We start from the raw sequence: 16,181 nt of genomic DNA, 5'->3' as shown, positions 1-16,181 counted from the left end.
GACCACTTGCCGGAACAATGACATCACCGTGAGCTGGGACCCGAGCGTGGAGAGCAGTGCCACCTACGTCCTGCACTCCCAGAAGGAGGGCGAGGCCCAAGCCACCTACTCCACAGCCAACACGTCCTACGTGATCTCGGGGATGCAGTGCGGAGAGACGTTCTCCATCACGTCTGCTGCCCAGGACGCCGGGTGCACCAGCACCCTCAGCGACGCCATAGAGATAGATACAGGTGATTACCTAGGCTATACCACACCCACTTTTAAGTTCTTCTCATCGATTCTGGGCCTTTCGTTCTACTTTGGTCAATTATCCACCAACATATACTGTATATATTTTACAGTGAAAGTGGAAAAGTGGTAAATGTACTGCTATATATAGGAACACTTACAGTATTTGAATCATTTGTATCATCTGTATTTATGCATATACGTGGCATTATGCATTAGACTGACACCTAATGGTGAAAAGTAGGGTGCTGCACTGCTCATCTGCTATTGGCTGGTCTTTGTGCCAGGTGCTGTCACCCTCTATAGAGTACAACAGGTCGTGACGTTACCTGGCACAAAGATCAGCCAATAGCAGATGACCAGTTCAGTAGTACCCTAATTTTCACCACTAGGTGTCAGGGTTTAGTTATACTTTAAATATATATAAATTCTCAGCTCCATGTCCACATAATGGCAAGAAAATGAAGTTCTTATTTCTGTCTCAAAATTTACGAAAGCGGACTCAAACTTTAGCTCCGCTCCCAGCTTGGTGTGTGCATGAAACGGATTTAGTGTAACTCTCTTTCCCTCCCAGCTCCATGCCCGCCCACCGACCTGACCGCCAGGGCCGACTGCGGCACCAACAGAGGCACGCTGACCTGGAGCCGGAGCGCCGGCGCCGTCAACTACACGGCCACAGTGATCGGCAACCACGGCCACACCGCTTCCTGTTCCTCCAACGCGACTTCCTGCTTCGTGAAGCTGGACTGCGGACACGACTACTTGGCGTTTGTGGTGGCGTCCAATGGGAAGTGCAACAGCATCACCGGAGAGAGAATAGAGTTCCCCTCAGGTAAATGATGGGAAAGTGGACGGCTGGGTGGTTGGATGGATGGTGGATGGATAGAATCTCTCTGATGGATGGCAAGACAGTGAATCCCCTAGCAGCTCCAGGGTCACTGTTCTGTAGCTGAGCCTGAATTTCTCCTTTGGGGAATCAAGAGAGTATCACAAAAGCTGTGATGGATGGGTAAATGAATGGATGATGAATTGGTGGATGGATGGATGAATGAATGAATGTTTAAAATGTATGAAATCAATAAACCAAACATATTTGATATTATATTTTCATTCATTTGCAATCAGTCTATCATGGTACATCCCTATCTCCTGCTATCCTCTGGTTTGTATTTTAATTGTACATTTCTGATTCGAATCAATCGATCAATCAAACAAACTTTCGGTCCATCAATCAATCATCCAATGCATCATCCTCCTCTCCTGTCCCCTGCCACAGCTCCCTGTCTGCCTGACAACGTGGTGGCGGAAGTGGACTGCGTGGAGAACACCTTCGCGGTGACCTGGAGCGAGAGCGAAGGGGACGTCAGCGCCTACACGGCCATCGCCATCGGCAGCGACGGCAGCCGCGCCACCTGCGAGACCTCGACCACCAGCTGCACCATCCAGGACCTGCACTGCGGCCTCACCTACAGCATCGCCGTCACGACCGCGTTGGTCGGCTGCGGCATCGACGCCATCGAGGGCTCCGACTACCAGCTGCAGTCAGGTATCAAAAGTTCCACATTTGAGCCACATAAAACCTCTTTTCTTGTCAGGCACCACAACCTGTAAATGTTCCATACTTTTCACTTATTTATCCACCTGTCCATCATCAGCCCCCTGCAAACCGGAGGACCCGGTGGTTAGTTTGGAGTGCAGCAGTAACGTGGCGGTGGTGAGCTGGGACAACGCGGGCCCAGACCAGAGTTACGTGGTGTCGGCGGTGGTCAACCGTGGAGCGACCACCACCTGTAACTCCACCACCTCCCAATGCACCTTCAGCCAGCTGAGCTGCGGGCAGGAATATAGTCTGAGTGTGGTCGGCTACACGGAGCGCTGCAGCAGCGAGCCCAGCCCCGTCCTCGACCCCCTCCTCACAGGTACTAATGAATATGTAACTGATACTAGACAGCGAGGCGGTCAATATCACAAAATAAGCCCCGACAGGTGTAGGGGAAAAATGAGTCTCAACCTTGTGGGTCACAATGAATGAGCAAAGGTTCAAGAGTCTTCCGTGGATTCTTTATTCAGACATGTCTGGAGAGAAAACCTTAAGCACACACTTAAGTGGACTGCAGGATATTCTCTGAGAAAGGGTAGAAATGTCAGTTTCTTTATACACTTCAGTATGTATACTTGCTTTGTTTATCCTTTTCTAAGAAATCAATATATGTCTGATGTAATATGCACGCTTCAAACTAGTCAAAACCAGTTCTACAATACACACTAACATAAAGTCTATTCTTACATGATTGTCTCCAACAATGAACACTAGTCTGAGGGCTAAACTTCTACGTCATGTGGAATTCATTCATGCACTCATGACCGACGTATGACTTCTTTATGTGATCAGGACATGATCACATGAAGATCCTTTACTGAATACTCCACTACGATATTCAGGGCAAAGGACACAGTGTTCTATTTTATTTCCTACACAGCGTGATTCAAGACTTACAATAGATTGAACCAAAGTGAACTGACCCTGCCACATACCTCTCTTCCCCCCCCCCCCCCATCAGCTCCCTGTGTTCCCACCCACCTGGAAGCGAACGTGGACTGCCAATCCGGCATCACCGTGGTTACGTGGGACCCAGCGCTTGGCGCCACAGACTATACTGTCCGCGCGGTGGGCAGTCGTGGGCACAACGGCACCTGCACCAACACTGACACCACCTGTCCTTTCCCTGATCTGGAATGTGGGCAGGACTACACCATTACAGTGGTGGCACACCACGACAGCTGCGATGGCATGGCCAGCGATCCCATTATCGTCACCACAGGTAACACTAACAGTGCAGAGTCACGATATATACTGCACAACTACAGTAAACTACGCAAAGTATACTGGCATGAGCCCCTGTTTTTCAATCGGTCTTCTACCACCTGTCTCTTTCCCTCTCCACTTCTCTCTCTCCCCCCCAGGCCCTTGTCCCCACACTGACGTGGGCGCCGTTGTGGACTGCAGCACCAACACAGCTCTCGTGTCCTGGACGCCCGGCAGCGGCATCCTGCGCTACAACGCCACGGCCGAGGCCTTAGTCGGCATGCACAGCTTCAGCTGCTCCACCAGCGGCCCTGCCTGCAATATCAGCTCTCTGCCCTGCGGGGAGAGGTACAGGGTGAGAGTCAGAGGAGAGGGACAGACCTGCCCCAGTCCCTCCGTCAACTGGGTCATAATCATGACAGGTAACAGAAAGAACTACAGTTTGGGTAGTGCCCAGAGTAACTTTACCACTTAAGGCCTTAAGATAGCTAATAAGAGTAAAAGCTAGTAATAGAAAGATTAGATTACATTACATTAGGTTAGGTTAGATTACATTAGATGAAACTTTAATGATCCCTGCGGGGAAATTGGGTCGTTCCAGAAGCAGATAATAGGATACATCAAAGAAAAACAATGGAACAGCAAGTCAAGTCAGAACAAATCAAGAGTCCAGTATCAATTTAATATCTTAAAGAAAACTAAATATCTAGGACTTTTCAATGCAATATGGTTTTAATAGAATAAAAACTTGGCAAGAACATCATGAGTTTGATTTATATAATCAGTTTCAGCTTCAATAAATTCAATCATTCCATACAAATTCAGAAAACAGAATTTAAATTCAGTCGTCTGCTGGAACAAATCTCATCACTTTCAATCTGAGTCATTTACATAAACACAAGATCTCATCTCAAGACTTAAGAAACCTTTTCAAGTCATTAAAGTACAAGTCAAGTGTCAAATCTTCATGCATCAAGTCAAATATACAGTATATGAATTAAAATATGCATACAGTAAACTCAGGGTTTGTAAAATGACAGCGGTAGAGTAGAAACATCATCGCTAGTTACCCATAGAATCATGTATAGAACTTTCATGCCAGCCATCATTTTGTAAGAACTGGCCTCACGTTTTTTTAAATGGCGACTATCTCATTTTAGCATGTATGTGCTGAACGATCCGACCGATCCTCTGTGTTTCTCCGCCAGCGCCCTGCCCCCCCACCGGGCCGCAGGTCGAGTCGTCCTGTGACTCCAACGACATCTCGGTGGCGTGGGGGCCCTCGCAAGGCTCGCTGCGCTACACGGCCGTGGCTGAGAGCGCGCAGGGCCACCGGCTGTCCTGCGCCACCGACAGCACCGCCTGCCAGATATCCGGTCTGCAGTGCGGGGAGGAGTACCAGGTCTACGCCGCCGGCATCGACAATGAATGCACTGGGGCCAAGAGTCCCATTCGTGTGATTCATACAGGTCGGTGTTACGGTCACTTTAAACTGTATTTCACTGTGAAAGCAAATGAAATGAATGAATACTTAAAGATTTTACTGATATTCTCATCGTATTCACACCTCGCTTTGTCTCCCTCATTTTTACATTACATTACGTTTCTACATACTTACATTAATACATATAGCACATATTTCGGTAACACTTTACAATAAGGGTGCATTAATTAAGGGCTGGTTAATGCTAACCCTTAATTAACAGTTAATGTGTCTGGTAATCATTTACTAATGGTGTTCATGTTAACTAAGGTATTAATTTATACATTATTTCAATAATGTATAAATTAATACCTTAGTTAACATGAACACCATTAGTAAATTACACATTAGTTAACTGTTAATTATTATATTTAACTGTTAAGCATTAACTAACCCTTAACTTAGTATACCCTTATTGTCAAGTGTTACCCTTTAAATGAAATGAATAAATACTTAAATATTTTGCTGATATTCTCATCTTATTCACACCTCGCTTTGTCTCCCTCATTTTTATATTACATTACATTTCTACACACTTACATTAATACGTATAGCACATATTTCTAACCAAAACCATAACCATGTCTGACTGCTGGAAACATCTATATGTGTGTAACTGAAGCACACAGTAACTACTGTAACTCAATCCACACATGTTAGTAATTCATACTACTCCACTATATTTCCAACCAGTCTACATAACATGTTGAAATTGACACCGGCATACATTTGTAGAATTCTTTACAGTGTTTGTATTGCTTTATTAATATTTTTCACTGGTTTTATCGCTTATTTTTAATATTCTATCTGTGTGTATTTAAGTTTCCCCCTCATCTAATCCGGAGCAATTTACACAGTAAGTGAGCAGTGAACGAACCTGTGACCCCGCAGTGACGGGACGGCCCCTCTAACCACTACTCTTACCTCGCCCCCCCCCCCACCCCCAGCTCCCTGCGTGCCGCACAACGTGCAGAACCACCTGGACTGCGTGTCCGGCGACCTGAACATCACCTGGCAGCAGAACGGATACGCCGAGCACTACCGCGCCACGGTGGTGAGCGGCGAGGGTCAGGTGGTCACGTGCGAGTCGGACGTGACTCACTGCGTGGTGCCCGGCCTGCGGTGCGGGCTGACCTACGAGGTCGAGGTGGAGGCGCACGACGAGGCCTGCAATAGCTCCAGCAGCTCCACGCGGCAGGTCACCACAGGTAGGGGACGGCAGGTTGACATCGAATTGGAATCACATGGTCACAGTGATTCAGAACAGTGTTGGTTTTTAGCTTTGATCCAATGGGGTTTGAAAGGGTTTTATAAACACAATAAACCCAATCTTCAGTTGTTAAAAACATGAAAATCACCAAAAGTGGAGATTTTCACATGACAGCGGCAATATATTTATGTATCAATTGTAATTACTTAAAACAGTGGTTCTCAACATGGGGTCCGGGGACCGCCAAGGGTCCTTGAGGGGGTTCCAGGGGGTCCCCAGCAAGTTGATAAATTCTTAAACTTCAGCATTATTTCATTTACAAGAAGTGAACACAATTAAATCTGTAGCCTGTAGCCCTAATGTGGACTAAATTAGGGGTCCATGACATGAAAAAGGTTGAGAATCACTGACTTAAAATATATATGGGCCAGGAGTATGCATTGATGTTAGAAAAAATGTAAATGATATTTGGTTTAAATGTTGTTTTGAATTTTTGTTGTTTTTGTTTTACCTGAAATGGCCTTTCGAGAAGAATATCCCATCCATTTTTTACATGAGAGACTTTTTGGTGCAGTAGGTTTTTTTTTTTTTTAACTCTTTTTAAAAAAAATCTTTTTCTTCTCCTTCTCCCTCTCAGCTCCTTGCCCTCCGGACACCTTCGTCGCAGCCGTGGACTGCGCCACCAACGTCGTGTCGTTGACCTGGGACCACAGCGCGCCGGGGGTCCTGTACACGGTCTCGGCGGTCGACCTCGACGGCGACCGGCACAGCTGCGCCGAGACGGGCGGCGGCTGTGACCTCAGCACGCTGGAGTGCGGGACGGCGTACCTCGTCACCGTCACGCCGTCCAGGGACGGGTGCGTGGGCAGAGACAGCCCCCATCAGCTGGTCAAGACAGGTGAGGGTCAATAACAGTTACGTTTTACTGGGGAACAAAAAGGGAAGCAGAGGCACTCTTCTTTGTGTGCAAAAGTTAAAAATGAAGAAGAAGAAGAAGAGTGCCTTGACCCTTACTCCAATGAGCACCTTTCTTTTGCAAACGGTTGGAGAATGTAACGAAACGCTCTGTTATCCCTTCTCAAATATTTAAGTTTAAACATTTTGTGTGGCCAAGAAATGACTTGATATTCTGTCATAGGGCTGGGCGATATGGTTGAAATCAATATCACGATAATCATAAGGATTTTTCTCGATATCAATATATATCACGATACGGTTCATGTATGCAAAATCACAAATAATCAAATTAATGTTCATCTCATTGAACCGAATGGTAATGTTAGGTGTGATGGCAAACAAAACAGAAATATTCAAATAATATTCCTACCATACCTCATTTTATGAGAGTTTTTAAGTAAAATTTGCTTGTCATCATCAATTCAGACGGCAGAAATGTGTGTCACGATATCAAAATATCTTCATATCATCACGATACGATTCCACTGAAAGACCATAAACGATAATATTGCCCAATTATCGCCCAGCCCTATTCTGTCATGTCGTTGCTTTACGGAGGGAATTTTAGCGCTAACACCCACAGATAGAAACACAAACACTTAACTTTTCTAACATTTCCCCGGTTGCCTCCAGCTCCCTGCGTGCCTCGCCTGACCGAAGTGGAGATGGACTGCCTGTCAGATTCGGCCTGGGTGACGTGGGAGGACTCCGCCGGGGCCGAGGACTACGTCGTCGTGGCGGCCAGCAGCCAGGGCATGGTCCAGAATTTTGCGTGTAACTCCTCCCAAGACGGCGCGTGTGCCGTGCCGCACATGATATGCAGTCAGAACATGACCTTCACCCTCATGGCCCGCGACCAGCAGTGCTCCAGCGCGCCCAGCAACGCTATCGTGACCGAGACAGGTGTGTGAATATTACGCAAAGATACACTACAAATAAAAAAACCCAACATATTTTAGAAAGTCAAAAGCACACAATTAGGGGAGAGCGGGGTAAGATGAGCCAGTTGTTACTCAAAATGTTATCTTGGCAAGGAAAAATGAGACGGAACTAAAACAAAAGCTTCCACCCATATTTCAGGATGCTGAGCAAGGTTATTATAGTTTTGCATTTTTCATTAGTTTATATTTTTATTTCGTTTTGGCTTTTTGTTTTCAATTTCAGTTTAGTTTTAATTAGTTTTTAAAGCGGGTTTGCTAGTTTAGTTTATGTTTTATTTATTGAAAACGCTTAGTTTTAGTTTAGTTTTTATTAGTTTCAGTGTTAGTTTTAGTCTTTTTTTGTAATATGGGATATTTGTCAGGGGCGAGATTCAAAAATTCAAAATACTAGGCTTATGTATGAAATAAATGGACAAAGACGAAAACTAAAGACATTTTCTCTATAATTTTAGCTTATTTTAGTTAGTTTTGCAAACACACAATACAATTTCAGTTAGTTAGTTAGTTTTTGTAAAGCCTCGTTTTTATTTTTATTTCAGTTAACGAAAATGTTTTTTCACACCTAGTTTTCGTTATTCCGTTAGTTTTCATTAACAATAATAACCTTGATGCTGAGTGCTTGCCATTGCTAGGATACAGGGCCCACTGTCTCATCTTACCCCCCTCTCCCCTACTACATAAATAAACCCACAGTTTAAGCTCACAATCTTTTTTATTTTGTTTGTTTTTGTTTGCTTATATTGTCAATATCCTATAGATTTATATTGTCAGTTTCCACTAAGCATTATCAATGGTTTTCATTTGAGATTCAAGGTTTTTTTCATAGGATATTCAGGCAGCTCACTGTGAATTGTCTCTAACGCCGCACCTCCTTCCCCAGCTCCCTGTCCTCCGCAGAACGTCCAAACGATAGCGGGCTGCGACAACCGCACGGTGAGCGTGTCCTGGTCGCCGAGCGACGGCGCGGTGCTGTACACGGCCAAGCTGGAGCGCACGGACGGGGAGACCACCTGCTGCACCAGCACCGACACCAGCTGCGACATCACCGACCTGCCGTGCGGAGAAATGTACGTCCTGCTGGTCACCGCAGAGGGCCGGACCTGCAACAGCTCCCAGGGAGTAGGGGCCATAGTCAGGACAGGTATGGAACATGCATGTCACACACACACACGTATCTAAAAAAAAAAAACTTTCCTGAGGGACAAACCCGCCACAGCTGTCAGATCATGGGAGCTTTTGTCAGACCGGTTACGCACATGTAGGCAAACATATAGAAGGCTACATACTGTATTATGCATGCAAACACACACACACACACATCCATCCTTCCACACACCTCCATGTAGGCTTGCGTCATTAAACCTACAAACACACATCATTCAGAAACACGGTTAACAATTTAAATTACAGATCTTTCCAATACACATAGTTTATATGTCAAGTTTATTTGTATAGCTCTTAATCACAGTTCTCGAAGGGCTTCACAATGCCCCACAATTTGAAACAATAAACAAGCAAATAGTAAACCTAGTTAACTATGATAACTTTAACTGTATTGCTTTACCACTGAGTCCCCAGTCATTGTCCCCCACATTGTATGATAACTTTAACTGTATGACCTGCTTTACCACTGAGTCCCCATTCATTGTCATTGCCGCCCCCTAGCGGCACAAAGTCAACGTTACAGTGTGACTAACAAACTAACGAACGAAGAGACCGATCCATAGTCCCCCCTTTGGTGGGGCAAAATGAAAACAATGAATGAATGAACCCCCCACCCCCCTCCCCCAACCATAGACCCTTAATGACAACAAGGAAAGAGTCCCACAAAAACCTCATGCAAAAATAAAATGGAAGAAACCTTGGGAAGTCCCTCGCAGTGAGGGATATCCTGTCCAAAAATGGACAAAGATTAAATGATATGATTAAATGATAGCAAAATGGAACATAAGCAAAACACACACACACAGTAAACGCAATACAAATGTAGGAAAAAATATTCTAAAGCAACCTCTCCTCCACAGAGCCGTGCGTTCCCCAGAACCTCCAGGCCAGTCTGAACTGTGACGACAACGTGGCGTCTATGTCGTGGAACTATAGCCTCGGGGGCCAGCAGTACCGGGTGGAGGCCGTGGCCGACGACGGCCACACGCACCAGTGCAGCTCCCATGAGAACACCTGCGAGCTGACGGACCTCCACTGCGGGGAGCACTACACAGCCACCGTGGTGGCGGAGCACAGCGACTGCACCAGCGGGCCGAGCAACAGCGTGGAGATCAGGACCGGTATGCGCACACATGAGCCCACATATGTTTGCACAGTCTCGACCCGTTCATGTTTTTTAGATTGGATTAGACAGCTTGACAGGGGGGAAACTCATTTGCCACCAAATCAACTCATACAGACAACAAACAATATAGACAAACAATATAATATAAGACATAATTAACAGCTGAAAGGCGCTATCGATCTAGACCACTGGTTCCCAACCTGGGGGTCCCGACCCCCAATAGGAGTCGCCAAAGCTTCACGCCATGGTTTTAAGGGGTGTAAGAAAACTTAAATATATATACAGTATATCTCAGCATTTCATTAATTTCTGTGAAGAAAAGAACTAAATGTAGTTGTTATTTTTAAAGTTTAGATGTTTTTTTAAGATATAAACAAGGATAAGGGCACGGTGAAGACATGAACACAAGCTATATTCACTCTCTGCTAAACAGCCTCGTCCTGCATTGAAAAATTAGAAATAAGCATAACAAGTATGTATGATAGTTAAAAATAAATAATACATAGAATTGTACAATACGTTCCTAAAAATATCAGGAAAACAAATCTCTGATGCAGTATTCACATAATCTGCTCAATATTCATCCAAATTGTTGAACATTGTTGTAACATTGAAAATGTTAGAAAATGACTCTGGGAACATAGGACCCTGGGAGAGCACATAATGTAGAACTGGGGAACATAGGACCCTGGGAACATAGGACCCTTTGTCATGTTCCCATTATGTGCCATATAAATCTGGGGAACATAGGACCCTGGGAACATAGGACCCTTTGTCATGTTCCCATTATGTGCCATATAAATCTGGGGAACATAGGACCCTGGGAACATAGGACCCTGGGAACATAGGAGAGACCCCACCTGAAGACCTGAGGGTGTCCGGCGCGTTCATAACATACATGAATTATTACTTTAGCTTGGTAACAGACACACTCTCTGGGGTCCCTCAATCTCAATTTCATTCAAATGAAGTACTGATTAAGCACAATTTAAGACAGCAAAAAACATCAAACACTACACTCAAGTCTCTCTGTCTCTTTTGCAGTGCCGTGCACCCCAGCGAATGTTTCCTCCCTGGTGGACTGCGAGGCCAATCGCCTGGCCGTTTCCTGGTCCGAGGGCTCCGGAGCCAACTCCTACACGGCCACGGTGCGGGACAGCAACGGCCAGTCCACCACGTGCCAGTCCACGACCGAGGGCACCTGCAGTGTGACGGGACTCGCCTGTGGACAGATCTACCACGTCTCTGTCGTCTCCTCCGACGGATACTGCGACAGCCCACCCACCGACGTGGTGGACACACCTGCGGGTAGGGGAGAAAATCACGTAGAAACAGATTTCGGTGGCGGTGGATGAGTAGTAAATGGGGCCCAGCGATGCCGCACACAGGCACAAGCAAGAGCTTTCAAACACAAACGTGATGGTTTTCGTGTTTTCACTTCATTTGAAGGATTACATGTTTCCTTTAAGGTTTGAGAAAATTATATAACCACTTGGGCTTTCAAAACTGATTGGATAATGTCACAAATTGAAAAACAAGGCTATTTTTCTTAGTTCCTGAAAAGTTGACATTTTGGAGATATGAGGTTTTCTCCTGACAGTGATAGATAGATAGATAGATAGATAGATAGATAGATAGATAGATAGATAGATAGATAGATAGATAGATAGATACTTTATTCATCCCCTTGGGGAAATTCAGGTGTCCAGTAGCTCACACAATCTGTATTAACATATAACTATAGATTAGAGACAATACACAATAAAAGAAGGTAATGTAGCATGCACAGGGTTAAAAAACAAAATTACTTAAAAGCAAAGAGTCATATAATTAAATAAATAAATGAATAAATGAATAAAAGGTGCCAATAAAAAATTCCACATAGTCCTTGAGGATTATTGCAGAGAGAGTCCAGTAGTATTATTGCACAGAGTCCACACAGTCCTTGACAGAGTCAAGCCTACACAGAGTCCAGTAGTAATATTATGATGATATTCATCTTCGAGCCCCATCAAAGAAAGTGTTACCATTTATATGTTTTTATTGTCAGTTATGTTACTTTCCTTGTTGTTCCTGTAGATTATGCATTAGGATAAACAACAAATCGATTTGTCCTCTTTCACAGGCTTGCCGCCCTTTCCGTGTCTTTCTGTCTTACTGCCCTTCTAGACATCAGAACAAGCCAGAAATATATTTTCATTATGCCACAGTTACGGCTATCCTAACTGCCATACTTTTCTCCTTCTCTGCGCACCTTAGCCCCCTGTGAACCGAGCGTCATCAAGGCAAGGATGGACTGCGAGGCGCGCTCCGCCACGGTGTCCTGGTACCCAAGTGCGGGAGCCGTGTCGTACGCGGCCATGGCCTCCACCGTGTCGGGCCACGCCGTCACCTGCGCGACCAACAGGACCCACTGTGAGCTGGGAGGACTGGCGTGTGGCCAGAGCTACGCCATCTACGTCAGGGCCCTGGGAGAGTCCTGCAGCAGCATGGCTCACATGACAGGAGAGCTGCTCACCGGTGAGCTCAGTACAAAGCTGCTTACATGCTTGAATGTATGATTAGAGGTCATACAGAAAGTGATACAAAAAACATGCATACCTATAGTTCATATAGTTCATAGTCCAGACCTATAGTTCATACAAGAGTATGGCAGTCTCCACAAAATAATATCCTTGCTATTTCATCCTGTCCTTCTACACTACATATTGTATTTTATTGTATTTGAAGACTTTCCCTTCTTCCTAGAGTATAAATTACAAATCAACAGCTTATTTTTGTCCTTCCTAGAGCATATTTCTAGTTAAGTTTAAGAATAGTACGCGTTTAAAGGTATTCATCATAAAAGCAAATGCATAATTTATTTGCATTTGAGTAAGACCACATTTTCCATTTTCCACCCAGACACTTTTACAAATCCTATAGTTATGTGGTAGCAAGAGGTCTAATTTTCATTCTAACACACTTCGGTTTTTCCGTCTCCTCTCCCAGGGCCGTGCCTCCCCACACACATCACCACCCAGTACAGCCTGAGTATCGGCCAGGTGCAGTGGGACATGAGCACCGGCGCTGAATCCTACACGGCTGTGGCGGTGACAGACCACGGCGACACGGTGTCCTGTTCCACCAGGGACACCTACTGTCCCCTGCACAGCATGGAGTGCGGGAAGCTGTACCATGCCACCGTCACCGCACACAACCAGGTGTGCCGCTACGGCGTGGCCTCCGAGTCAGTCGACATTCAGACAGGTCAGTAAACACGGAGTGGTTCAGTGGTTCAAGCCCCCGGTGTCTGCAGTGTGTACAGCGGTTACCTCGGCAGCCGCTCAGCTGATGTTGATAGAGAGAAAATGTGCAAACGTTACATCCGATTCAATTTGTAAAACTATGTCGAGTGTGCAGGCACAACTTGAAAAGAAATGGCACTTTACAACATGTAAAAAAATAATGAAGATTTTGTACTTTTTTCGGTAACACTTGACAATAAGGGTCACCAAGTTAAGGGTTAGTTAATGCTTAATAAGCATTAACTAACCCTTAATTAACAGTTAACTAATGTGTCTGGTAATCATACTAATGGTGTATTTACTAATGTTAACTAAGGTATTAATTTATACATTATTTAATAGTCATCTTTATAAACTATTAAATCATGTATAAATTAATACCTTAGTTAACACGAACACCATTAGTAAATTACACATTAGTTAACTGTTAATTAAGGGTTAGTTAATGCTTATTAAGCATTAACTAACCCTTAACTTAGTGACCCTTATTGTAAAGTGTTACCCTTTTTTTCAATTTCATATGTTTGCCTTCAGAATCCCACTTACCATATTTCATCTCATCCCAGTAGGCCTACATGTCAACAGCTGTGAAAACTAATTTTAACTGATACACATACAATATGAATACACAGTATATCACTTAGGCATTATGTGCGAATTGTGCCATGTTATCAATATCTCTTGATGTAAATTCTATGCTTCAACGTATATATGGAATATTTGTGTGCACAGTCTATTGTATATCTGTGTTTTTTAGTTTCATGCATCATAGATGAAACAATAATTATGGCATCCACTCTGCATCATTCAACCTGTTTCGTGTCTTACTCTGCCCTCAGAGCCTTGCCCGCCCAACCATGTGGAGACCTCCTTGAACTGCGAGAGCGCCGTGGGCACCGTGTCGTGGGAGATGAGTTTCGGCGCAGTGAGGTACGTGGCCTACCTGGATGGGCGCGATGGCCACTCCCTGTCCTGCCAGAGCGCGCAGTCCTCCTGCACTGTAGAGGGGGTCCACTGTGGAACCATCTACTACACCAGGGTCATCGCCATGGGAGAGGCGCTCAACAGCAGCGACTCCAACACCGTTCTGCTCGTTGGAGGTATTTACGTCCGAACCTCGGCTTCAGTATATTAAAATTTACTTAAGACTGAAATCCAAAGTGTCTGCTCAACAGTCAGTGAGTGAGCGCTCCATCCAGAGAAAGCTGGACTCACCAACATTACATGACTTCTGGGTGTTAAAGTTCACATTTCCTAAACACAGACCTCTCGCACCACCTCCTATCTGTCTGTCTCTCCCTCCCTCCCCGCCCCGTCTTCTGTCTCTAGCTCCCTGTGCGGCGGAAGCAGTTGTGGAGGATTTGAACTGTGACCAAGACACAGTCCGGGTCTCCTGGCACTATGCCGACGGAGCCGATTCCTACCAGGTGACTGCCACGGGAAGCGACGGCAACCGGGCTTCCTGCGAGACCACAGAGAAAAACTGCAGCTTGGCGGAGCTGCAGTGCGGTCAGACGTACCACGTCAGCCTCACGGCCATCAGCGACTTCTGCCAGACCGTGTCGGACACCGGCGTCAGCTTTAAAACACGTGAGTCAAGCAAAGTCACCTCTTAAATTAGAGTCGAGTGAAAGTTACCTCAAGGTACACCTGAATGTGTTTTAGGCTTGATATCTGAACTAAACTAAACATATTGTCCAGGCCCCTGTACACCTCTGAATTTGGAAGTGGACTTGAAGTGTGGAAGCAGCACGGCCGACCTGTACTGGGAGCAGAGTGAAGGAGTGGAGCTCTACACGACTACTGCCACTGACAGCACGGGAGAGACGCTGCACTGCAACTCTACCGGCTTCAGCTGCCAGTTCTCCGGCCTGCGGTGTGGGGAAACCTACCAGTTCTCTGTCAGCGCACACAGCACCGTTTGCCAGAGCAAAGTCAGCAGCACTGTAGAGATGCAGACAGGTAGGACGCATTGTCATTGATTTATTGACTGGATAGGTGATTGATTGAGTGGTTAGTTGGTGGGTAGGCTGATTTGGGTGGGGTCTAATGGGGATGGTATTGAGATAAAAGACAAATAATCTCACTTAGCTGGTGCCTAAAATTCTCAATATACATCATTATTTATTGTTCTTGTATTTCCATTGTGGTCTCCTTCATCCCACTCTTCCCAAAATCTATGCAGTACTAATGCAGGATAGATGTATTACAAGCAAATGGTAAACATGTTCGACCCTTGGGTCAGTCCCATTCATTGTCAATGCCGCCCCCTAGCGGCATAAAGTCAACGTTACAGTGTGACTAACAAACAAACGAACTAACTAACAGACGGAGACCGATCCATAGTCCCCCCTTTGGCGGGGGACAGTTACTGCATAGATTTGGGGTAGGGTTCTACACATGCTTTTCCAAATGATCTGTACATCTGTACATAGTGTCGAAGATTTTGCCAAGGACAGTGTCTGACATCAGTGTCCTCCTTCCTCAGGACCCTGCCAGCCGGACGACCTCACCGTTACCGGGTCATGTGACAATGAGACAGTGGTGTTGGATTGGTCGGAGGCCAGGGGGGCATCAGTCTACGTGGTCTCAGCCACGGGAGACCTGGGATACATCACGGCTTTCCAGACCGAGGAGACGTCGTTAGAGGCGCTGCTGTTCTGTGGACAGACATTCACCATCACTGTGACGGCCCAGGGCGCCCGCTGCGACAGCCCCGTCAGCCAGCCCGCAGAATTCAGGACCGGTACGTGTCTCTTTTGTGTTTTTGCCTTACATGGTGTGTAGGAGGTGTATATTGATGCCAACAACTGTCTGGGTTTCTCTCTCTCTCCTTAGCCCCCTGCGTGCCCCAGCATGTACAGAGTTTCACACACTGCGAGAACCACCTGGGCGCAGTCACCTGGGCCCAGAGCGACGGGGCAGACTCCTACACGGCCGTCGCGGTGGGACAGGACGGCCACACCCACGTATGCA

The sequence above is a fragment of the Centroberyx affinis genome, unplaced genomic scaffold (assembly GCF_046629955.1).
Source record: "Centroberyx affinis isolate AG114_WGS23_722 - 3 ecotype Tasmania unplaced genomic scaffold, CSIRO-AGI_Caff_v1 ptg003251l_1, whole genome shotgun sequence".
Taxonomy (NCBI): domain Eukaryota; kingdom Metazoa; phylum Chordata; class Actinopteri; order Beryciformes; family Berycidae; genus Centroberyx; species Centroberyx affinis.
This window is presented reverse-complemented; position numbering follows the sequence as displayed.